Genomic DNA, 24,163 nt, shown 5'->3' on the forward strand with positions numbered 1-24,163 from the left:
TGGAAAAGTGCTTCTGTTGCTCTGTTCTGTTTCTCTTCTTGCTCATTCCACCTATATTTCTGAAACCTTTGCTGCTCGCTTTGCTAATCGCAATTGCCCAGTTATTTTATCTGGTGTATTATGATTTGAATGAAAACTCAACTTCTATGTTCATAAAAGAAAATTAATCTGACTAGCTTGCTGCAGGGCTAGTTCTTTCTAAATTTTGTATCAAAAACAAGTTTTCCAGTGGCACAGCTGACAAATGAAGTTCAACTGGACTTTGCCAAAAAGCACAGACTTGACCTCTGTTATTTGGGAACTGGGAAGGGATAACGCATATCCAAGGTTCTGACTAGACACAGAGATCTATTATCCCCCTTCCACTCCCAATCCTCTGCTAATTACTTTAAATCTAAACCCCTTGGTTATTGATCTGTTCATGAAATAGATCCTTCTTATCCATTCTATCCGGGCCCCTCATAATGTTAAACACCTCAGTTAATCTCTCCTCAGCGTCCTCTGTTCCACAGAAAACCACCTCAGCCTCTCCAATCTTTCATCATTGTTAAAATTCTCCATTTGGGGACTTCCGGGTGCGGCGATGACCAGCTGAGTCGCACGTTTCGGCAGCTCCCGGTGGAACGGACTTTTGGGCTCTTGATAGGAGCCCCAACGGCAATTTTAACGGCTAAAAACACCGTGCGGTAAACCAGAAGGGTGTTCCCCCTGGACACGGATGGAAAAAGGAGAGGAAAGTGGCCGGATTGCAGCGGATCCTTTGGAACAACGGCAAGGAAGGCAAGCAGAAACCAAGATGGCGTCGGAAGGTGGCAGTTACATATGGGGCCCTGAACAACAAGAGTTCTTGAAACGCTGCGTGGAGGAGATAAAAAAGGAAATGAAGAAAGAGTTGTTGGCCCCGATATTACAGGCGATTGAAGGGCTGAAAGAGGAACAAAAGACCCAGGAGCAGGAGCTTCGGGTCGTGAAGGCGAAAGCAGCAGAGAATGAGAACGATATACAGGGCCTGGTGATGAAGTCGGAGATACAGGAGGCACACCAGAAACGATCTGTGGAGAGGTTGGAGGCACTGGAAAACAACGCAAGGAGGAACAACTTGAGGATTCTTGGCCTTCCTGAAGGTGTGGAGGGGGCGGACGTCGGGGCATATGTGAGCACGATGCTGCACTCGTTAATGGGAGCGGAGGCCCCGACGGGTCCGTTGGAGGTGGAGGGAGCATACCGAGTTATGGTGCGAGGATCGAGAGCAGGAGAAACTCCCAGAGCCATAGTGGTGAGATTCCTCCGTTTTAAGGATAGAGAAATGGTCCTTAGATGGGCGAAGAAAACTCGGTGTAGTAAATGGGAGAACGCGGTGATCCGCGTTTATCAAGATTGGAGTGCGGAGGTGGCGAGAAGGAGGGCGAGCTTTAATCGGGCCAAAGCGGTACTTCACAAAAAGAAGATAAAATTTGGAATGCTGCAACCGGCAAGACTGTGGGTCACATATCAAGGGAGGCACCACTACTTTGAAACGGCGGATGAAGCGTGGACTTTTATTGTAGAAGAAAAATTGGAATGATTGGATTATGAAAATGAACGTTTGGACAAAGTGGTGGGGCGAATGGGGGGGGCGAAGAGGGGTTTTATGTTTTAATCCTGCGGTATGGTAACTTTTCTTTCTCCCACAGGTGGTGATGGGGGGAGGTGGGGAGGGAGAGGAGATGGGGCGTTGGCCATGGGAGGCGGGGCCGAGGGAGAGGCGCGGGCTTGGTTCCCGCGCTATGATAATTATGGCGGGAATAGAGAAACAGGAAGGAGGGGGCGTCGCACGGTGCGAGCCGTGATCACGGGGGGAAGCCGAGGTCAGCCAGAGTTTGCTGACTTCTGGGAGCAACATGGGGGGAGTAATTACGCTAGCGGGGGGTCTAGCAGGGGGGGGGGGGGAGGGGGGAATTACTGGGTTGCTGCTGCTGGGGAAAGGGGGGAGTGGGTACGGGAAAGGATGGGCGGGGGGGGCACCGTCTGGGAGAGATACAGCTGCGTGGGAACTGGGTGAGATGCTGGAAAAAGATGATGGCTAACCGGCAAGGGGGGGGGGGGTGGGAAGCCCCCCAACTCGGCTGATCACGTGGAACGTGAGGGGGCTTAACGGGCCGATAAAGAGGGCACGAGAACTCGCACACCTTAAGAAACTTAAAGCAGATGTGGTTATGCTACAGGAAACGCACCTGAAACTGATAGACCAGGTTAGGTTGCGCAAAGGATGGGTGGGGCAGGTGTTCCATTCGGGGCTGGATGCGAAAAACAGGGGGGTGGCTATATTAGTGGGGAAGCGGGTAATGTTCGAGGCGAAGACTATAGTGGCGGATAACGGGGGCAGATACGTGATGGTGAGTGGCAAATTACAGGGAGAGATGGTGGTTTTGGTAAACGTGTATGCCCCGAACTGGGACGATGCCAACTTTATGAGGCGAATGCTAGGACGCATCCCAGACCTAGAGACCGGAAAGCTGATAATGGGGGGAGACTTTAACACGGTGTTGGAACCAAGGCTGGATAGGTCGAAGTCCAGGACTGGTAGGAGGCCGGCAGCAGCCAAGGTGCTTAAGGATTTTATGGAGCAGATGGGAGGGGTGGACCCGTGGAGATTCAGTAGACCTAGGAGTAAGGAGTTCTCGTTTTTCTCCTATGTCCATAAAGTCTATTCACGCATAGACTTTTTTGTGTTGGGTAGGGCATTGATCCCGAGGGTGAGGGGAACGGAATATACGGCTATAGCCATTTCGGATCATGCCCCACACTGGGTAGACTTGGAGATAGGGGAGGAAACAAGAGGGCGCCCACCCTGGAGAATGGACATGGGACTAATGGCGGATGAGGGGGTGTGCCTAAGGGTGAGGGGATGCATTGAAAAGTACTTGGAACTCAATGACAATGGGGAGGTTCAGGTGGGCGTGGTCTGGGAGGCGTTGAAGGCGGTGGTTAGGGGGGAGCTGATATCAATAAGGACACATAAAGGGAAGCAGGAGAGTAAGGAACGGGAGCGGTTGCTGCAAGAACTTTTGAGGGTGGATAGACAATATGCGGAAGCACCGGAGGAGGGACTGTACAGGGAAAGGCAAAGGCTGCATGTGGAATTTGACTTGCTGACTACAGGCACTGCAGAGGCACAATGGAGGAAGGCGCAGGGTGTACAGTATGAATATGGAGAGAAGGCGAGAAGATTGCTGGCACACCAATTGAGGAAAAGGGGAGCAGCGAGGGAAATAGGGGGGGTGAGGGACGAGGAAGGAGAGACGGAGCGGGGAGCGGAGAGAGTGAACGAAGTGTTCAAGACATTTTATAAAAAATTGTATGAAGCTCAACCCCCGGATGGGAGGGAGAGAATGATGGATTTTTTGGATCGGCTGGAAATTCCCAAGGTGGAAGAGCAGGAAAGGGTGGGACTGGGAGCACAGATCACGGTAGAAGAAGTGGTGAAAGGAATTAGGAACATGCAGACGGGAAAGGCCCCGGGACCGGACGGATTCCCAGTTGAATTTTACAGAAAATATTTGGACTTGCTCGCCCCGCTACTGACGAGGACCTTTAACGAGGCAAAGGAAAGGGGACAACTGCCCCCGACTATGTCAGAAGCAACGATATCGCTTCTCTTAAAGAAGGAAAAGGATCCGCTACAATGCGGGTCCTACAGACCAATTTCCCTCCTCAATGTGGATGCCAAGGTCCTGGCCAAGGTAATGGCAATGAGAATAGAGGAATGTGTCCCGGGGGTGGTTCATGAGGACCAAACTGGGTTTGTGAAGGGGAGACAGCTGAACACGAATATACGGAGGCTGTTAGGGGTAATGATGATGGCCCCACCAGAGGGTGAAACGGAGATAGTAGTGGCGATGGATGCCGAGAAAGCATTTGATAGAGTGGAATGGGATTATCTGTGGGAGGTGTTGAGGAGATTTGGGTTTGGAGAGGGGTATGTTAGATGGGTGCAGCTGTTGTATAGGGCCCCAGTGGCGAGTGTGGTCACGAATGGACGGGGATCGGCATATTTTCGGCTCCATAGAGGGACAAGGCAGGGATGTCCTCTGTCCCCATTACTGTTTGCACTGGCGATTGAGCCCCTGGCGATAGCGCTGAGAGGTTCCAAGAGATGGAGGGGAATACTTAGGGGAGGAGAAGAACACCGGGTATCTTTATATGCGGATGATCTGCTACTATATGTGGCGGATCCAGCGGAGGGGATGCCAGAAATAATGCGGATACTTGGGGAGTTTGGGGATTTTTCAGGGTATAAATTGAACATGGGGAAGAGTGAGCTGTTTGTGGTGCATCCAGGGGAGCAGAGTAGAGAAATAGAAGACCTACCGTTGAGGAAGGTAACAAGAGACTTTCGTTACCTGGGGATCCAGATAGCTAAGAATTGGGGCACATTGCACAGGCTAAATTTGACGCGGTTGGTGGAACAGATGGAGGAAGATTTCAAGAGATGGGATATGGTAGCATTGTCAATGGCAGGGAGGGTGCAGGCGGTTAAGATGGTGGTCCTCCCGAGATTCCTCTTTGTGTTTCAGTGCCTCCCGGTGGTGATCACGAAGGCTTTTTTCAAAAGGATAGAAAAGAGTATCATGGGTTTTGTTTGGGCCGGGAAGACTCCGAGAGTGAGGAAGGGATTCTTACAGCGTAGTAGGGATAGGGGGGGGCTGGCACTACCGAGCCTAAGTGAGTATTATTGGGCCGCTAATATTTCAATGGTGAGTAAGTGGATGGGAGAGGAGGAAGGAGCGGCGTGGAAGAGATTAGAGAGGGCGTCCTGTAGGGGGACCAGCCTGCAGGCTATGGTGACAGCCCCATTGCCGTTCTCACCAAGGAACTATACCACGAGTCCGGTGGTGGTAGCTACACTGAAGATTTGGGGACAGTGGAGACGACATAGGGGAAAGACCGGAGCATTGGGGGGGTCCCCGATAAGAAACAACCATAGGTTTGCCCCGGGGGGAATGGATGGGGGATATGGAATGTGGCAAAGAGCAGGTATAACGCAATTGAAAGATCTATTTGTGGATGGGAAGTTCGCGAGTCTGGGAGCGCTGACTGAGAAATATGGGTTGCCCCAAGGGAATGCATTCAGGTACATGCAATTGAGGGCTTTTGCGAGGCAACAGGTGAGGGAATTCCCGCAGCTCCCGACACAAGAGGTGCAGGACAGAGTCATCTCGAAGAAATGGGTGGGGGACGGTAAGGTGTCGGATATATATAGGGAAATGAGGGATGAAGGGGAGACTATGGTGGACGAACTAAAAGGGAAATGGGAAGAAGAGCTAGGGGAGGAGATCGAGGAGGGGCTGTGGGCAGATGCCCTAAACAGGGTAAACCCGTCGTCCTCGTGCACCAGGCTAAGCCTGATTCAGTTTAAGGTATTACACAGGGCACATATGACTGGAACACGGCTCAGTAAATTTTTTGGGGTGGAGGATAGGTGTGCGAGGTGCTCGAGAAGCCCAGCGTATCATACCCATATGTTTTGGTCATGCCCGGCACTACAGGGGTTTTGGATGGGGGTGACAAAGGTGCTTTCGAAAGTAGTAGGAGTCCGGGTCGAACCAAGCTGGGGGTTGGCTATATTTGGGGTTGCACAAGAGCCGGGAGTGCAGGAGGCGAGAGAGGCCGATGTTTTGGCCTTTTCGGCCCTAGTAGCCCGGCGCAGGATATTGCTAATGTGGAAAGAAGCCAAGCCCCCGGGGGTGGAGACCTGGATAAATGATATGGCGGGGTTCATAAAGTTAGAGCGGATTAAGTTCGTCCTTAGGGGGTCGGCTCAAGGGTTTACCAGGCGGTGGCAACCGTTCGTCGAATATCTTGCGGAAAGATAGATGGGGGAAAAAAGAAGGCAGCAGCAGCAGCCCAGGACTTGGGGGGGGGGGGGGGGTGGCCTGAGACAAGGCAGTTGCCAATTAGGGCTAGTTTTTATTTTTGTTATTTAATATTTATTTATTTGTTGTTGTTTTCTTTTGTTCTTGTTTAAACAAAAAAGGTCATTATTATCTGTATTGTTATAATGTTGTGTAAAGGATGCACAGTGTACTGTGTTGGTTGACCAAAAATTTTCAATAAAATATTATTTAAAAAAATAAAATTCTCCATTTGTGTCAACATCCTCGTCAATCTCCTCTGCATCCTCTCTGGTATGAATACATCCTTCCTGTAATGTGGTGACCAGAACTGTACTCAGTAATGCAGCTGTGGTTTAACTAGTGTTTTGGACAGCTCCAGTATAACCTCCCTGATCTTATAATAAAAACAGAAAATGCTGGAAATACTCAGCAGCTCTGGCAGCATCTGTGGAGAGAGGGGTTTCAGGTCTTTCCTCCAATAAAAATTGCTGGGAATATTCCCTGCTCTAGTACTCTTTGTCCCCGTGAATAACAAAGTATCTCTCTGCCTTTACAATCGCTGTATCTACCTCTCCTGTCACCTTCGGGGATCTGTGACATGCACTCTTATGCCCCTCTGTCCCTCGACACCTCACTATCATACCATTCATATTCTTTCCCTTTGTCGTGTTTTTCCTCCCCAAATGTATTTGTTACCCCGCGCTTCTCTGGATTGACCTCAATTTGCTACTTTTCTGACCGGCTGATCAGCCTATTGATGTCTTCCTGCAGTCATTACAGCCTTGGTTCAAACATGCACAAAAGTGCTGAATGCCAGAGGTGAGGTGAGACTGTCTGCCCTTGACATCAAGACAGCATTTGACCGAGTATGGCATTAAGGAGCCCCAGCTCATCTGGAGTCAATGGGAATCAGGGGGAACACTCTCCGCTGGTTGGAGTCGTACCTGGTATAAAGGAAGATGGTATTGGTGGTTGGAGGCCAACCATTTCAGCTCCAGGACATCACTGCAGGAGTTCCTCAGGGCAGTGTCCTCGGCCCAACCATCTTCAGCTGCTTCATCAATGATCTGCCTTCATCATAAGTTCAGAAGTGGGGATGTTTGCGGATGACTGTACACTGTTCAGCACCATTCGCGACTCCTCAAATAATGAAGTAGCCCTTGTCCAAATGCAGCAAGACCTGGACAATATCCAGGCTTGGGCTGATAAGTGGCAAGTTACATTCGTGCCACACAAGTGTCAGGCAATGACTACCTCCTCCAAGAGAGGATCTAACCATCGCCCCTTGACATTCAATGACATTCCATCGCTGAATCCCCACAATCAACATCCTGGGGGGTGCCATTGATCAAAAACTGAACTGGACGAGCCATATTCGCACTGCGGCTACCAGGGCAGGTCAAAGACGAGGAATTCTACAATGGGTAACTCATGTCCTGACACCCCCCCCCACAAAGCCTGTCCACCATCTGCAAAACACAAGTCAGGAGTGTAATAGAATACTCTCCACTTGCCTGGATGAGTTCAGCTCCAACAACACTCAAGAAGCTCAACAGCATCCAGGACAAAGCAGCCCGCTTGATTGCTCCTCCACAAACATTCAAACCATCCATCACCGACGAACAGTGGCAGCCATGTGTACCATCTACAAGATGCACTGCAGTAACTCATCAATGTTCCTTAGTCAGCACCTTCCAAATCCATTACCATCTGGAAGGCCAAGAACAGCAGATCACTGGGAATCCCGCCACCTGGAGAATCCCCTCCAAGTCACTCACCACCCTGACTGGGAAATATATCACCGTTCCTTCACTGTCGCTGGGAGAAAATCCTGGAACTCTCTCCCTAACAGCACAGTGGGTGTACCTACACCTGAAGGACTGCAGCGGTTCAAGAAGGAAACTCCCCACCACGTTCTGAAGGGCATCGAGGGATGGGCAATAAATGCTGCCTCAACCAGTGAAGCCCACATCCCATAAATGAATAATAAAAGTCTGCAGCTTTCTTGCTCACTGTCAAAAAGAGGGCCGTAAATGACTTAATCATGTCCCCATGTTAAAGTCTAAAGCATTGATATAGATCTCAAGAAGCATGGAATCATGTCCTGCGAAATCTAGAATCCCACTGGAAATACTCCACCAATCACAAACATACCTCTCGACCACTGCCCTTTGCTTCCTGCTGCTCCAGTTGATGTCACTTCCTGCACTTGTGATTGTTCTGGACATGAGAAGTATCCTGGTTTTCCCACGTGGAACAGGACTGGAATCCCCAGCCAGGTCTTTAGTTATTTGATTAGTTGACTTAAACAAAATAAACTTCAGATTAAAATAAATAAAGATTCATCAGCTTCTCACCAATCAGCTTCTTCCATTGAACTGAAGTCACCTTACTTTTATCAGGAATTCACTGAAATGTATTTGTTAATTGTTTTTAAAAATTAATTTAGAGTACCCAATTCTTTTTTTTCCCAATTAAGGGACAATATAGTGTGGCCAATTCACCTACCCTGCACATCTTTGGTTGTGCGGGTAAAACACAGGCAGACACGGGGAGAATGTGCAAACCCCACACGGACAGTGACCCGGGGCCGGGATCGAAACCAGGTCCTCAGCACCTTCAGGCAGCAGTGCTAACCAGTGTGCCACCATGCCACCCTTTTTTGTTGATTGTTAATATCTAAACCTCTCAAATGATTAATTGACTAAAAAATTCAGGTGTCTTCACTCTGACAATTGCAACTTCATCTTTATCCCCTAGATTTGATGAATGGACCATGTACTGTAATTCTATGAACGATGATCAGATTGATTTTAGTTTTGTGATAATTAATGAATCATCTCACTTTATCATTGATGAATGCAGTGACCAGGATGTGCTCTCCACAGGACTGGGATGCCCTGTCATTGTCTTTATTTATTCCATTATTAACTGACTGAAGCAACAATAAACTTCAGGTTAAAATAAGAACATAAGAACTAGGAGCAGGAGTAGGCCATCTGGCCCCTCGAGCCTGCTCCACCATTCAATGAGATCATGGCTGATCTTTTGTGGACTCAGCTCCACTTTCCGGCCTGAACACCATAACCCTTAATCCCTTTATTCTTCAAAAAACTATCTATCTTTATCTTAAAAACATTGAATGAAGGAGCCTCTACTGCTTCACTGGGCAAGGAATTCCATAGATTCACAACCCTTTGGGTGAAGGCGTTCCTCCTAAACTCAGTCCTAAATCTACTTCCCCTTATTTTGAGGCTATGCCCCCTAGATCTGCTTTCACTCGCCAGTGGAAACAACCTGCCCGCATCTATCCTGTCTATTCCCTTCATAATCTTATATGTTTCTATAAGATCCCCCCTCATCCTTCTAAATTCCAACGAGTACAGTCCCAGTCTACTCAACCTCTCCTCGTAATCCAACCCCTTCAGCTCTGGGATTAACCTAGTGAATCTCCTCTGCACACCCTCCAGTGCCAGTACGTCCTTTCTCAAGTAAGGAGACCAAAACTGAACACAATACCCCAGGTGTGGCCTCACTAACACCTTATACAATTGCAGCATAACCTCCCTAGTCTTAAACGCCATCCCTCTAGCAATGAAGGACAAAATTCCATTTGCCTTCTTAATCACCTGTTGCACCTGAAAACCAACTTTCTGCGACTCATGCACTAGCACACCCAGGTCTCTCTGCACAGCAGCATGTTTTAATATTTTATCATTTAAATAATAATCCCTTTTGCTGTTATTCCTACCAAAATGGATAACCTCACATTTGTCAACATTGTATTCCATCTGCCAGACCCTAGCCCATTCACTTAGCCTATCCAAATCCCTCTGCAGACTTCCAGTATCCTCTGCACTTTTTGCTTTACCACTTATCTTAGTGTCGTCTGCAAACTTGGAAACATTGCCCTTGGTCCCCAACTCCAAATCATCTATGTAAATTGTGAACAGTTGTGGGCCCAACACTGATCCCTGAGGGACACCACTAGCTACTGATTCATGAATAAAGATTCATCAGCCACTCACCAATCAGCTCGTTCCATTTGCCTGAAGTCACGTTATTTTTATCAGGAATTAACTGAAATGATTTTCTTCATTTTTGTTATATAAACAGTTTGGATTTTAACTTACTGAAGAATTCAGACTTTTTCACTGTTACAATCACTTGTCATTCAGCTTCAACTTTATCCCCAAGATTTGATTAATTGAACACTGACTGCAATTATATAAATGATCAAATTGATGTCAGGTTTATACTAATTAATGAATCATGACTTATAGTTCATTAATACAGTGACCATAATGCTTCTCCATCCTCTCGCTGTACTCTTCATGTTTTATAAAGTTCTAGCATAATCTCCTTGCTCTTATATTCCAGGCCATGTCCAAGAAAGGATTCGATCTATCCAGCTACCTGTGGATAGGGACTCCAATGCCTCCCTGTTGCTCACCAGTTCTAAGTCTCATCCTATTTATAGTTCATTCACTTGTCTTGTTTTCACTCTGAAATTCATTATCTCTCACCGTTTGTAGCACAGTGGTTAACACTGTTACTTCACAGCGCCAGGGTCGATTCCCAGCTTCGGTCACTGGGTTGTAATGCAGAACAAGGCCAGCAGCGCGGGTTCAATTCCCGTACCAGCTTACCCCAATAGGTGCCGGAATGTGACGATTTGGGGCTTTTCACAGTAACCTCATACTTGTGGCAATAAAAGATTATTATGTCTGTGTGGAGTCTGCACGTTCTCTCCGTGTCTGCCTGGATTTCCTCCGCGTGCTCCAGTTTCCTCCCTCAAGTCCTGAAAGATGTGCTTGTTTGGTGAATCGGACATTCTGAATTCTCCCTGTGTACCTGAAAAGGCGCTGGAGTTTAAAAAAGATTGAATTCCATTTGCAATTGTTCTCCCCATCTGACCAGTCCACTGATATCTTCCTGCAGTCCATGGCTTTCTCCCGCAATGTCAACCATATGCAGAATTGTTGTATCATCTGCAAATTTCATAATCATTCATATGTACCAGAGAACTGTGGAACCCCACTGGAAACAGGCATCCAGACATCATTCAGTCCTGGATGTGATTCACAGCAGCAATAACAGCAGAATCCATCCCCTGCTGTCGCCTGTGAACTTGCTGTTGTCTCAGCAGGTTGTTTGACTGAGCGAATCCCCTCCCACACACACAGCAGGTGTACGGCCTCTCCCCACTGTGAACTATGTGTCAGCAGATTCCATTTACTTTTAAATCCCTTCTCGCAATCGGAGAATTGAAAGACCTCTGATCAGTGTGAATAAGTTGGTGTGTTGTAAGGTGGGATGACTGAGTGAATTTCTTGTTACACACGGGGCAAGTGTATAGTCTCTCCCCAGTGTGAACCCGCTGGTGTATCAGATGGTCGGATGAATCAATGAATTCCTGCCCACACACAGGGCAGATGAACGGTCTCTCCCCAGTGTGAATTCAATGGTGTCTCAGAAGGTGAGGTGATCGGGTGAATTCCTTCCCGAACTTGGAGCAGGTGAATGGCCTGTCCCCAGTTTGAGTGCGCTGGTGTTTCAGAAGATCCTTTTTGCTTTTAAATGTTTTCTCACAATCAGAACAATTAATTTGTCTCAGATCAGTGTGAACAAATTGGTGAGTCAGAAGGTGGGAGGGACAAGTTGAATCTCTTCCCACAGTTGGAGCAGGTGAATGGCCTCTCCCCAGTGTGAGTGCCTTGATGTATCAGTAAATCCTTTCTGCTTTTCTAGTTCTTCTCACATTTAAAAGGTCTCTGATCAGTATGAACAAGTTGGTGTGTCAGGAGGTGTGATGACTGAGTGAATCCCTTTCCACAGGCAGAGCAGGTGAACGGCCTCTCGACATTGGCTGAAACTCTGCATCATGTCTCAAACTCCAGGAGGAAAATGGACCTTTCTGTTTGTGGCTTTAAACAGATGAAACCCTGTGGGTGTGGAGCAAACATTTCAACATTTGTTGTTGAAATATGGCAGCAGGATGAAACAATCCACCAACAATTCAGGGCTTGATTTAAGGGAATAACTAGGTAGTCAGGGAATGTCACCCTGAGGTCAAGGAGTCTCTGGTTTCAGTTGGTGAATGGACAGAAGGGTTAGGACAGGTTAGGGAGAAGGTTAATACTGTCATCATTCAGAACAACACAGACTTTCAAGCAACAACTGAGGAACTTTACTGTCCAATTTAATATTCACATAATGTATTTGTAGATCAGAGACAGAAGAACAGGAATTTGCAATCAGTTTGGAGATAACTCCGATATTTTCCATTCTTAAACATTTTGTCTTGAAAGATACCAAATGGGATGAAGCCAAATCTTGAAAAGGCAAAGTCTTTAGTTTAAATCATCACCGTGCTGTCAGTGGAAAGGGTTAACTTCTCTGCTCTCAAAGGTGTTGGAGCAAACGTGCTCAAATGCGCACAACTGTGTTGACTTTACGTAACTTTATTTTCAGATATGAAATGAATCAAACACCATTTTAAACTTTGTTTTCTCAATTCATTTGTCAACTTTTTCAGCTTTGCCCAAATTAGTTTTTTCCCCTCTTTCTTCAGGCACTTTTCCAAGTGACTCAAATAAAACAAAAGAAAAATAAAAGTAAAACGATCAGCTTTCAGAGGTAACCAAAGCTTCAACGTTCTTAGACCAAAAAGACTTAAAGAGGTGGAGCTTCCAAAAGATTGTGAAATCCAATGCACAAATTTAAGGCTGAAGATTAACTTCAGTGAATCCAACTTTTCACTGCCTTTTACAATTGTACAAGTAAATTGCAATTCATACTTAAAGATTTACTTTCACTCAGTAATTAGAACTTCACTTTTCTCAGCACAGACTCTTTAGATTAAACACCAATTGTTCACTTTGGGTGGCACGGTAGCACAGTGGGCAGGTTGCACTGTTGCTTCACAGCGCCAGGGTCCCAAGTTTGATTCCCGGCTTGGGTGACTGAATGTGCAGAGTCAGCACGTTCTATTCATGTCTGCGTGTGTTTCCTCCCACAAGTCCCGAAAGAGGTGCTGTTGGGTAATTTGGGCATTCTCAATTCTCCCTCTACGTACCCGAACAGGCGCTGGAATGTGGCGATAAGAGGCTTTCACAGTAACTTCATTGCAGTGTTAATATAAGCCTACTTGTGACAATACAGATTATTATCAGCTGGTGTGTGGAGAAGATCATGTTCCTGTAGATCTGTCAGCACAGAAACCGCACTGTGCGTTTGTAACCATTCAGTCTGCAAGTAGATGAATCTTTTAAACATGACCCTAGTGAAGGTCTTCCCGGTGCTGCTAAGGAGTGAGACATCCCTGTAGTTGCTACAATCTCCTCTGTCACTGCTGTTTTTATCAGTTGTGATGATTTTAGCAACATGCACATGGAATGGTTCCGACCTCCCAACAAAGGAGGAGATCGTGAAGGTGTGACAGTCGATGGGACTTTGTGTTTGAGCAGTTCAGCTGGAATTCCATCCTTGCTGGCCGCTTTTATGCTTGTTGAGCAATCAATGACCTTGTCCAACTGAACCATGACAGGAAGCTGCAGGAGAGTCAGACAGCGATTGGGAGATGTCCGTTTGATGGAGCACAGCTGACAGTCATGTTCAACCGAGCGGGACATAGATTATCATAGAATTTACAGTGCAGAAGGAGGCCATTCGGCCCATCGAGTCTGCACCGGCTCTTGGAAAGAGCACCCTACCCAAGGTCAACACCGCCACCCTATCCCCATAACCCAGTAACCCCACCCAACACTAACCCCACCCAGACTGTTTACATCTGTCAGGATGTCACCATCTGGGATTTCAAGGGAACGTCTTTGGTGATGGTCAGACCCAGAGCCCTCTTCTTCCCATCACACACAGCACATAGATTTCTGTTATCACAGGCAGTGTGGAATTACTGACGTTGGCTGTCCAGTGTTTATTTTCACAATCTCTCCATCTTTTACAAAACTGTCTTGACTACTTTCACATGAAGCAGTGTTCTCGGTGTTGGGTTTATGTTGTACATCAGGTCGGCTTTGCTTTTTGCTTCAATGACAGATGTCATCTCTGCTGAGTGGCTCTCAAACCAGTCTGTGTTGTGGGTTCCACCGTTACCTTTGAATCCTGTCGGATCTTTCCAGTGCAGAAGGAAGCCATTTGGCCCATCGAGTCTGCAATGACCCTGTGAAAGAGCACTCAACCTCGGCCCACTCCCCCGCTCTGTCCCCCTAACCCTGGCTGCTGCTGCTGTGTCAGAAATCATTGAACTCAGTGACTTCCAAGTTTCATCAATATCAATATTGATTGATGAAGTTTTTATTGATTCTCCTGTGAAATATTTCACAGTTTAGTTTAATGTTCCTTGATAATGTAATTTCACAATGGACATGTTGCTGTGAGGAATGTGTGAGTAACAATTGTCAGCAATGATTAATCAGCACTTTCTAATTGGAGATGTTAATCAGTGGAACCTTTCAAACTCTGAATTGTAGATTTTGGATCAAACATCAATTTCGGATTGAAGTAAAAGTTCAGAATTGTCTTGTTCCTGTTCAGAGTTCCTGAATGAAGCTTCACCTTCCGCGGGACTCCTGACACCTGGAGCTTCTCAACTCCACTTCCCGCCCCGCGCCCCTCCCCCTCCCCCTCCCTTCCTCCGCACCCCCCCCCCCCCCCCCCCCCGCCCTCCCCGCCCCTTTCTTGTTTGAAAAGCAACGGCCGCCGCGCGAGGGAGTGCGCGCGCCGCCGGCCAGCATCAGCTCAACAGCGAGGCCAAGCTTTCCTCAAACTCTCCCACAATCCCCCGCTCAGCCTCCTCGAGACAGCATGGCCCGGGCCCGGGCCAAGGGCAAGGAGGCAGGTGGAGACTGGAAGAAATTCCTCTGGGATTCCGAAATTAAAAAAGCACTTTTTAGGCAGGACCGGCAGTCGTTGGCTCAAGATATTCTGGTTCTTCTTGATCTTCTATGGCTGCCTCGCTGGGATCTTCATTGGAACCATTCAAGCGCTGCTGCTCACAATTAGTCCATTTGAACCCAAACACCAAGACAGAGTTGCACCCCCAGGACCATCACAATCACTGTATTTGTTCAAAACAGAAAGTTCCTTTAGTATGTCAGACCCAAACTCCGACGAATGTTTTGCGAAAAGTTTGAACACGTTCTTGGATCTTTACAATGACTCCAGTCAGGGTGGCAACACTCCTTTTGAGAACTGTGAAGAGATTCCTCCAGCCTACATTCATGCAGGCCCACTGGATGATTCAGGACAGAAGAGAGCGTGCAGATTTTACCGGACGTGGTTTAAGACTTGCTCTGGATTAAATGATCCTAACTACGGTTATGCTGAAAACCCCGCATTGTTCCGAAGCTCAACAGGATTCTTAACTTTTATCCCGGGCCTCCGAAGAATTCCACCGAACTTGCAGAAGAGTTGCAAATCAATTATAATCCGTTTATTATTCCCATTCATTGTGCAGCAAAGAAAGAAGACTGAGATAAAGTTGGACCTGTGAAAAATAGAATTTACAGTGCAGAAGGAGGCCATTCGGCCCATCGAGTCTGCACCAGCTCTTGGAAAGAGCACCCTACCCAAGGTTCACACCTCCACCCTATCCCCATAACCCAGTAAGCCCACCCAACACTAAGGGCAATTTTGGACACGAAGGGCAATTTATCATGGCCAATCCACCTAACCTGCACATCTTTGGACTGGGAGGATTCAGCGGCTTTCCTTTGCAGTACTACCCATACATGGCAAGCGTCTGCAGGAAAAATACCTTCGGTCCTTTGTTGCTATTCAGTTTATGAACGTCAAACAGAACACGGAAGTGCGCATTGAGTGTAAAGTGTATGGTGATAACTACATAATACAATTTTCCCCATTATTTCAAATTAGTCTTGAACAAACTGTCGTATATATAGGACCTACACTTAATCTATATGCTTTACACTAGCTTTCTGCATTTACCTCGGTATGTAACATTAAAAACAATAGTAGTACATATTTATTCCACTGTAAATGATAATACTTGAGCTATGGGAATGCCCATTACTGTAAACTATAATTCCACTAATGTGTAGCAGTGTTTGTGTTCTTAGGTATTGCTGCCTTGTGCCTCATGTGAGTTTGAGTGTACATTCACAGGTCCTTCAAATTATGTTGCAGTTTTTAAGCACACTTTGCTTTCCAAGTTGTAAATACTCTGAAAATTGCCATGGTATTTGATTTTGTTTCTGTTATGCCCATGTGTATGAATATACTGCACTCTGAAGTTTGTGTCGGGGAGGGAGGAAAAGTTGCTTTTTTTTTGGCAACGTTAAGTGTATGGTGATGGGTTTTATTATGCTTCCTTTTAGATCTGTTTAGTCTTCAATCCATGTTGAGATCTGCGTCTGGCTATCAAGCTATTGTGATTAGTTATTAAAGTTGTTTGCTGGAACCATCACATGGTGGTGTCCAGGAATGTTTTAAACCATTTTCATGGAAGATTTTATATTTATGCAGTTGTAAAATTTTTTGCAAAGTGTAATTATAAAAGAGACCAAAGTCATTGGTAAAATCATAATCTTTATTTTAAACCAATGCAGTAGGATGGTGTTCATGGTGTGCAATGTAACATCTGTAAACTTGTTGGGAGATCAATACTCCACCCCATTTAAAACATCAACAAATAAAACTCATGAACCTAAAAAAAAGAGTTCTTGACTCAAGGAGAATATCACAGATGGTGCTTTTAAAATGGGACGTTGTAACTCTGAAAATCAGTGACATCTGAAAGTATTTAACTGTAGCCAATTATAGCATTTGTTAACATCAGCAGATATTGTCAGACCATCAATCCTGGATTTGATTAACAGCAGCACAAAGAGCAAAATCCAATCCCTGCAGGCACTTGACAACTTGCTGATGTCTCAGCTCATATCATGACTGAGTGAATCCCTTCCCACAGAGTCGATGTTGATCTCGGCCCTTTGTGAACCTTCTCCTTAGTGTGACTTCGTTGGTGTCTTAACAGGCTGGATGACTGAGTGAAGGTAGCAAAGTTAAGAAGAAACTATTTCTCCCAAAGGGCTGACTCTGTGGACTTCATTGCCCCAGAGTGCGGTGAATTATGGGACAGTGAGTAAATTTCAAGAGGAGTTAGACAGATTTTTAATTGTACGAAGTCTTACAACACTAGGTTAAAGTCCAACAGGTTTGTTTCGATGTCACTAGCTTTCGGAGCGCTGCTCCTTCCTCAGGTGAATGAAGAGACCTCTTCATTCACCTGAGGAAGGAGCAGCGCTCCGAAAGCTAGTGACATCGAAACAAACCTGTTGGACTTTAACCTGGTGTTGTAAGACTTCGTACTGTGCTCACCCCAGTCCAACGCCGGCATCTCCACATCATGATTTTTAATTGGTAATGGGTTGAAGGGTTATGGCGAATGGGAAGGATGGTGGACTTACGGCCAGGATAAGGTCAGATATGATTGAATGGCGGAGCAGATTCAATTGGCCAAATGGCCTAATTCTGCTCCTATATCTTATGAACTTGTCGAGACAACCACACCTCACTTCCCTTGGAACAACATGAAGTGTCTACTGCTTTCCAGATCCCTTCTTTTCAACTCACATTTCAATTCGACTGCTTTGCATTATTCTCAACTCCAGAGAGAACAGACTCATCCCACAGAACCTCTCCTCCAAGGACAACTGCCTGATCTCAGGAATCAATCCAGTGAAACTTAGCTCCTCACTGGCAGTGAGCGAATAGAGAGAAGAAAGAGCAGAAAGGGGAAAAGTGATAGGGACACAGATAGGCAGAATATAAGAGTGAAGGAGACTGAGCCAAATATAGAAACAAAGAGAGACAGAATGGGGTAGACATTAAAAGCAGCAGATACATTTCACCATTCCATATGATTGCTAACTTAGATTAACAGACAGAAAGAAGGAAAAAATACTTAGATTTAAACAGTGCCAGCAGAGAGTCAGGAAAAAGAGAGGAGCTGGTGTAGCCACGTAAAATGGCTAACTGGAAAGGCTGCTGGGAAAAGCAGGTAACAAGACAGAAACGGACAGCTGCAGACAGAATAGCATATTCGGCTCTGGGGAAGTTGGCCCAGATCGATACTCAGGGCTATTAACAGCCCATCCACCCAGACATCTGCAGTGTAATCAGCTATCCCCAGGAACAATTGCAACATATTAGCAATTGAATACCGGGCCAGACCTGTCGGCGCCTGCAGTGGCCCAAACAAAGGCAGGTCAACGACCACCCACCGATCGGGGAATCGCCTCGCAATTGGACGTATCGACCCCAGTGATTGGGAACAGGTCCAATCACTTGGGACTCAGGGTCAAGGGCCGCCCCGGGAGGCGGGAAGCCCCTGGGCCCTATAAGGTGAGGGGCCAAGTTCAGATCTCTCTCTCTCTCCCTTCTTTTTCTTTTTAAATAATATTTTATTGAAAATTTTTGGTCAACCAACACAGTACATTGTGCATCCTTTACACAACATTGTAACAATACAGATAATAATGACCTTTTTTATTTAAACAAGAACAAAAAAAAAACAACAACAAATAAATAAATATTAAATAACAAAAATAAAAACTAGCCCTAATTGGCAACTGCCTTGTCTCAGGCCACACCCCCCCCCACCCCCCCCATCCCTCCCCCCCCCCAAGTCCTGGGCCGCTGCTGCTGCCTTCTTTTTTTTCCCCCATCTATCTTTCCGCAAGATATTCGACGAACGGTTGCCACCGCCTAGTAAACCCTTGAGCCGACCCCCTTAGGACGAACTTAATCCGCTCTAACTTTATGAACCCCGCCATATCATTTATCCAGGTCTCCACCCCCGGGGGCTTGGCTTCTTTCCACATTAGCAATATTCTGCGCCGGGCTACTAGGGACGCAAAGGCCAAAACATCGGCCTCTCTCGCCTCCTGCACTCCCGGCTCTTGTGCAACCCCAAATATAGCCAACCCCCAGCTTGGTTCGACCCGGACTCCTACTACTTTCGAAAGCACCTTTGTCACCCCCATCCAAAACCCCTGTAGTGCCGGGCATGACCAAAACATATGGGTATGATTCGCTGGGCTTCTCGAGCACCTCGCACACCTATCCTCCACCCCAAAAAATTTACTGAGCCGTGTTCCAGTCATATGTGCCCTGTGTAATACTTTAAACTGAATCAGGCTTAGCCTGGCGCACGAGGACGACGAGTTTACCCTGTTTAGGGCATCTGCCCACATCCCCTCCTCGATCTCCTCCCCTAGCTCTTCTTCCCATTTCCCTTTTAGTTCGTCCATCATAGTCTCCCCTTCGTCTCTCATTTCCCTATATATATCCGACACCTTACCGTCCCCCACCCATTTCTTTGAGATGACTCTGTCCTGCACCTCTTGTGTCGGGAGCTGCGGGAATTCCCTCACCTGTTGCCTCGCAAAAGCCCTCAATTGCATGTACCTGAATGCATTCCCTTGGGGCAACCCATATTTCTCGGTCAGCGCTCCCAGACTCGCGAACTTCCCATCCACAAATAGATCTTTCAATTGCGTTATACCTGCTCTTTGCCACATTCCATATCCCCCATCCATTCCCCCCGGGGCAAACCTATGGTTGTTTCTTATCGGGGACCCCCCCAATGCTCCGGTCTTTCCCCTATGTCGTCTCCACTGTCCCCAAATCTTCAGTGTAGCTACCACCACCGGACTCGTGGTATAGTTCCTTGGTGAGAACGGCAATGGAGCTATCACCATAGCCTGCAGGCTGGTCCCCCTACAGGACGCCCTCTCTAATCTCTTCCACGCCGCTCCTTCCTCCTCTCCCATCCACTTACTCACCATTGAAATATTAGCAGCCCAATAATACTCACTTAGGCTCGGTAGTGCCAGCCCCCCCCCCTATCCCTACTACGCTGTAAGAATCCCTTCCTCACTCTCGGAGTCTTCCCGGCCCAAACAAAACCCATGATACTCTTTTCTATCCTTTTGAAAAAAGCCTTCGTGATCACCACCGGGAGGCACTGAAACACAAAGAGGAATCTCGGGAGGACCACCATCTTAACCGCCTGCACCCTCCCTGCCATTGACAATGCTACCATATCCCATCTCTTGAAATCTTCCTCCATCTGTTCCACCAACCGCGTCAAATTTAGCCTGTGCAATGTGCCCCAATTCTTAGCTATCTGGATCCCCAGGTAACGAAAGTCTCTTGTTACCTTCCTCAACGGTAGGTCTTCTATTTCTCTACTCTGCTCCCCTGGATGCACCACAAACAGCTCACTCTTCCCCATGTTCAATTTATACCCTGAAAAATCCCCAAACTCCCCAAGTATCCGCATTATTTCTGGCATCCCCTCCGCTGGATCCGCCACATATAGTAGCAGATCATCCGCATATAAAGATACCCGGTGTTCTTCTCCTCCCCTAAGTATTCCCCTCCATCTCTTGGAACCTCTCAGCGCTATCGCCAGGGGCTCAATCGCCAGTGCAAACAGTAATGGGGACAGAGGACATCCCTGCCTTGTCCCTCTATGGAGCCGAAAATATGCCGATCCCCGTCCATTCGTGACCACACTCGCCACTGGGGCCCTATACAACAGCTGCACCCATCTAACATACCCCTCTCCGAACCCAAATCTCCTCAACACCTCCCACAGATAATCCCATTCCACTCTATCAAATGCTTTCTCGGCATCCATCGCCACTACTATCTCCGTTTCACCCTCTGGTGGGGCCATCATCATTACCCCTAACAACCTCCGTATGTTCGTGTTCAGCTGTCTCCCCTTCACAAACCCAGTTTGGTCCTCATGAACCACCCCCGGGACACATTCCTCTATTCTCATTGCCATTACCTTGGCCAGGACCTTGGCATCCACATTGAGGAGGGAAATTGGTCTGTAGGACCCGCATTGTAGCGGATCCTTTTCCTTCTTTAAAAGAAGCGATATCGTTGCTTCTGACATAGTCGGGGGCAGTTGTCCCCTTTCCTTTGCCTCGTTAAAGGTCCTCGTCAGTAGCGGGGCGAGCAAGTCCAAATATTTTCTGTAAAATTCAACTGGGAATCCGTCCGGTCCCGGGGCCTTTCCCGTCTGCATGTTCCTAATTCCTTTCACCACTTCTTCTACCGTGATCTGTGCTCCCAGTCCCACCCTTTCCTGCTCTTCCACCTTGGGAATTTCCAGCCGATCCAAAAAATCCATCATTCTCTCCCTCCCATCCGGGGGTTGAGCTTCATACAATTTTTTATAAAATGTCTTGAACACTTCATTCACTCTCTCCGCTCCCCGCTCCGTCTCTCCATCTTCGTCCCTCGCCCCCCCTATTTCCCTCGCTGCTCCCCTTTTCCTCAATTGGTGTGCCAGCAATCTGCTCGCCTTCTCTCCATATTCATACTGTACACCCTGCGCCTTCCTCCATTGTGCCTCTGCAGTGCCTGTAGTCAGCAAGTCAAATTCCACATGCAGCCTTTGCCTTTCCCTATACAGTCCCTCCTCCGGTGCTTCCGCATATTGTCTGTCCACCCTCAAGAGTTCTTGCAGCAACCGCTCCCGTTCCTTACTCTCCTGCTTCCCTTTATGTGTCCTTATTGATATCAGCTCCCCCCTAACCACCGCCTTCAACGCCTCCCAGACCACTCCCACCTGAACCTCCCCATTGTCATTGAGTTCCAAGTACTTTTCAATGCATCCCCTCACCCTTAGGCACACCCCCTCATCCGCCATTAGTCCCATGTCCATTCTCCAGGGTGGACGCCCTCTTGTTTCCTCCCCTATCTCCAAGTCTACCCAGTGTGGGGCATGATCCGAAATGGCTATAGCCGTATATTCCGTTCCCCTCACCCTCGGGATCAATGCCCTACCCAACACAAAAAAGTCTATGCGTGAATAGACTTTATGGACATAGGAGAAAAACGAGAACTCCTTACTCCTAGGTCTACTGAATCTCCACCGGTCCACCCCTCCCATCTGCTCCATAAAATCCTTAAGCACCTTGGCTGCTGCCGGTCTCCTACCAGTCCTGGACTTCGACCTATCCAGCCTTGGTTCCAACACCGTGTTAAAGTCTCCCCCCATTATCAGCTTTCCGGTCTCTAGGTCTGGGATGCGTCCTAGCATTCGCCTCATAAAATTGGCATCGTCCCAGTTCGGGGCATACACGTTTACCAAAACCACCATCTCTCCCTGTAATTTGCCACTCACCATCACTTATCTGCCCCCGTTATCCGCCACTATAGTCTTTGCCTCGAACATTACCCGCTTCCCCACTAATATAGCCACCCCCATGTTTTTCGCATCCAGCCCCGAATGGAACACCTGCCCTACCCATCCTTTGCGCAACCTAACCTGGTCTATCAGTTTCAGGTGCGTTTCCTGTAACATAACCACATCTGCTTTAAGTTTCTTAAGGTGTGCGAGTACTCGTGCCCTCTTTATCGGCCCGTTTAGCCCCCTCACGTTCCACGTGAGCAGCCGAGTTGGGGGGCTTCCCACCCCCCCCCCCCCTTGCCGGTTAGCCATCATCTTTTTCCAGCTTCTCACCCAGTTCCCACGCAGCTGTATCTCTCCCAGACGGTGCCCCCCCGCCCATCCTTTCCCGTACCCACTCCCCACTTTCCCCAGCAGCAGCAACCCAGTAATTCCCCCCTCCCCCCCCCGCTAGACCCCCCGCTAGCGTAATTACTCCCCCCATGTTGCTCCCAGAAGTCAGCAAACTCTGGCTGACCTCGGCTTCCCCCCGTGATCACGGCTCGCACCGTGCGACGCCCCCTCCTTCCTGCTTCTCTATTCCCGCCATAATTATCATAGCGCGGGAACCAAGCCCGTGCCTCTCCCTTGGCCCCGCCTCCCATGGCCAACGCCCCATCTCCTCTCCCTCCCCACCTCCCCCCATCACCACCTGTGGGAGAAAGAAAAGTTACCATACCGCAGGATTAAATCATAAAACCCCTCTTCGCCCCCCCCCCCCACTCGTCCCAACACTTTGTCCAAACGTTCATTTTCGTAATCCAATCATTCCAATTTTTCTTCTACAATAAAAGTCCACGCTTCATCCGCCGTCTCAAAGTAGTGGTGCCTCCCTTGATATGTGACCCACAGTCTTGCCGGTTGCAGCATTCCAAATTTTATCTTCTTTTTGTGAAGTACCGCTTTGGCCCGATTAAAGCTCGCCCTCCTTCTCGCCACCTCCGCACTCCAATCTTGATAGATGCGGATCACCGCGTTCTCCCATTTACTACACCGAGTTTTCTTCGCCCATCTAAGGACCATTTCTCTATCCTTAAAATGGAGAAATCTCACCACTATGGCTCTGGGAGTTTCTCCTGCTCTCGATCCTCGCACCATAACTCGGTATGCTCCCTCCACCTCCAACGGACCCGTCGGGGCCTCCGCTCCCATTAACGAGTGCAGCATCGTGCTCACATATGGCCCGACGTCCGCCCCCTCCACACCTTCAGGAAGGCCAAGAATCCTCAAGTTGTTCCTCCTTGCGTTGTTTTCCAGTGCCTCCAACCTCTCCACAGATCATTTCTGGTGTGCCTCCTGTATCTCCGACTTCACCACCAGGCCCTGTATATCGTTCTCATTCTCTGCTGCTTTCGCCTTCACGACCCGAAGCTCCTGCTCCTGGGTCTTTTGTTCCTCTTTCAGCCCTTCAATCGCCTGTAATATCGGGGCCAACAACTCTTTCTTCATTTCCTTTTTTATCTCCTCCACGCAGCGTTTCAAGAACTCTTGTTGTTCAGGGCCCCATATGAAACTGCCACCTTCCGACGCCATCTTGGTTTCTGCTTGCCTTCCTTGCCGTTGTTCCAAAGGATCCGCTGCAATCCGGCCACTTTCCTCTCCTTTTTCCATCCGTGTCCAGGGGGAACACCCTTCTGGTTTACCGCACGGTGTTTTTAGCCGTTAAAATTGCCGTTGGGGCTCCTATCAAGAGCCCAAAAGTCCGTTCCACCGGGAGCTGCCGAAACGTGCGACTTAGCTGGTCATCGCCGCACCCGGAAGTCTCCTCTCTCTCCCTTCTACGCCTGCTCGAGACCTTCGCAAGAACAGCAAGCGGCAACTGTAAGTTTGAATCCAGCGATCGCTATCCGGTAAAGACTCCTAGCCTGGAGCAGCCTTTTGAATCCCGCAGGCCAGATCCGATTGGATAAGCCATTCGTTTCCCTGACTTGGTGGGCTCTTCCTAAAGTTAAGTATTGGCCAGTAGTGATAGGTTTATTATATAGATAGTAGTATTATTGTGTAAACATTACTTGTTGTATATAATAAATGACCGTTGATTTCAATCGTA

At 47.8% G+C, this 24,163-nt stretch overlaps 1 pseudogene; it reads left to right on the forward strand.

The window, feature by feature from the left end:
• The first annotated feature begins 14,676 nt into the window (after positions 1-14,676).
• On the forward strand, positions 14,677-16,573 carry LOC140419198 (sodium/potassium-transporting ATPase subunit beta-1-like; annotated as a pseudogene).
• The last annotated feature ends 7,590 nt before the right edge of the window (positions 16,574-24,163 follow it).

Source organism: Scyliorhinus torazame, chromosome 5 (genome assembly GCF_047496885.1).
Source record: "Scyliorhinus torazame isolate Kashiwa2021f chromosome 5, sScyTor2.1, whole genome shotgun sequence".
Lineage (NCBI taxonomy): Eukaryota > Metazoa > Chordata > Chondrichthyes > Carcharhiniformes > Scyliorhinidae > Scyliorhinus > Scyliorhinus torazame.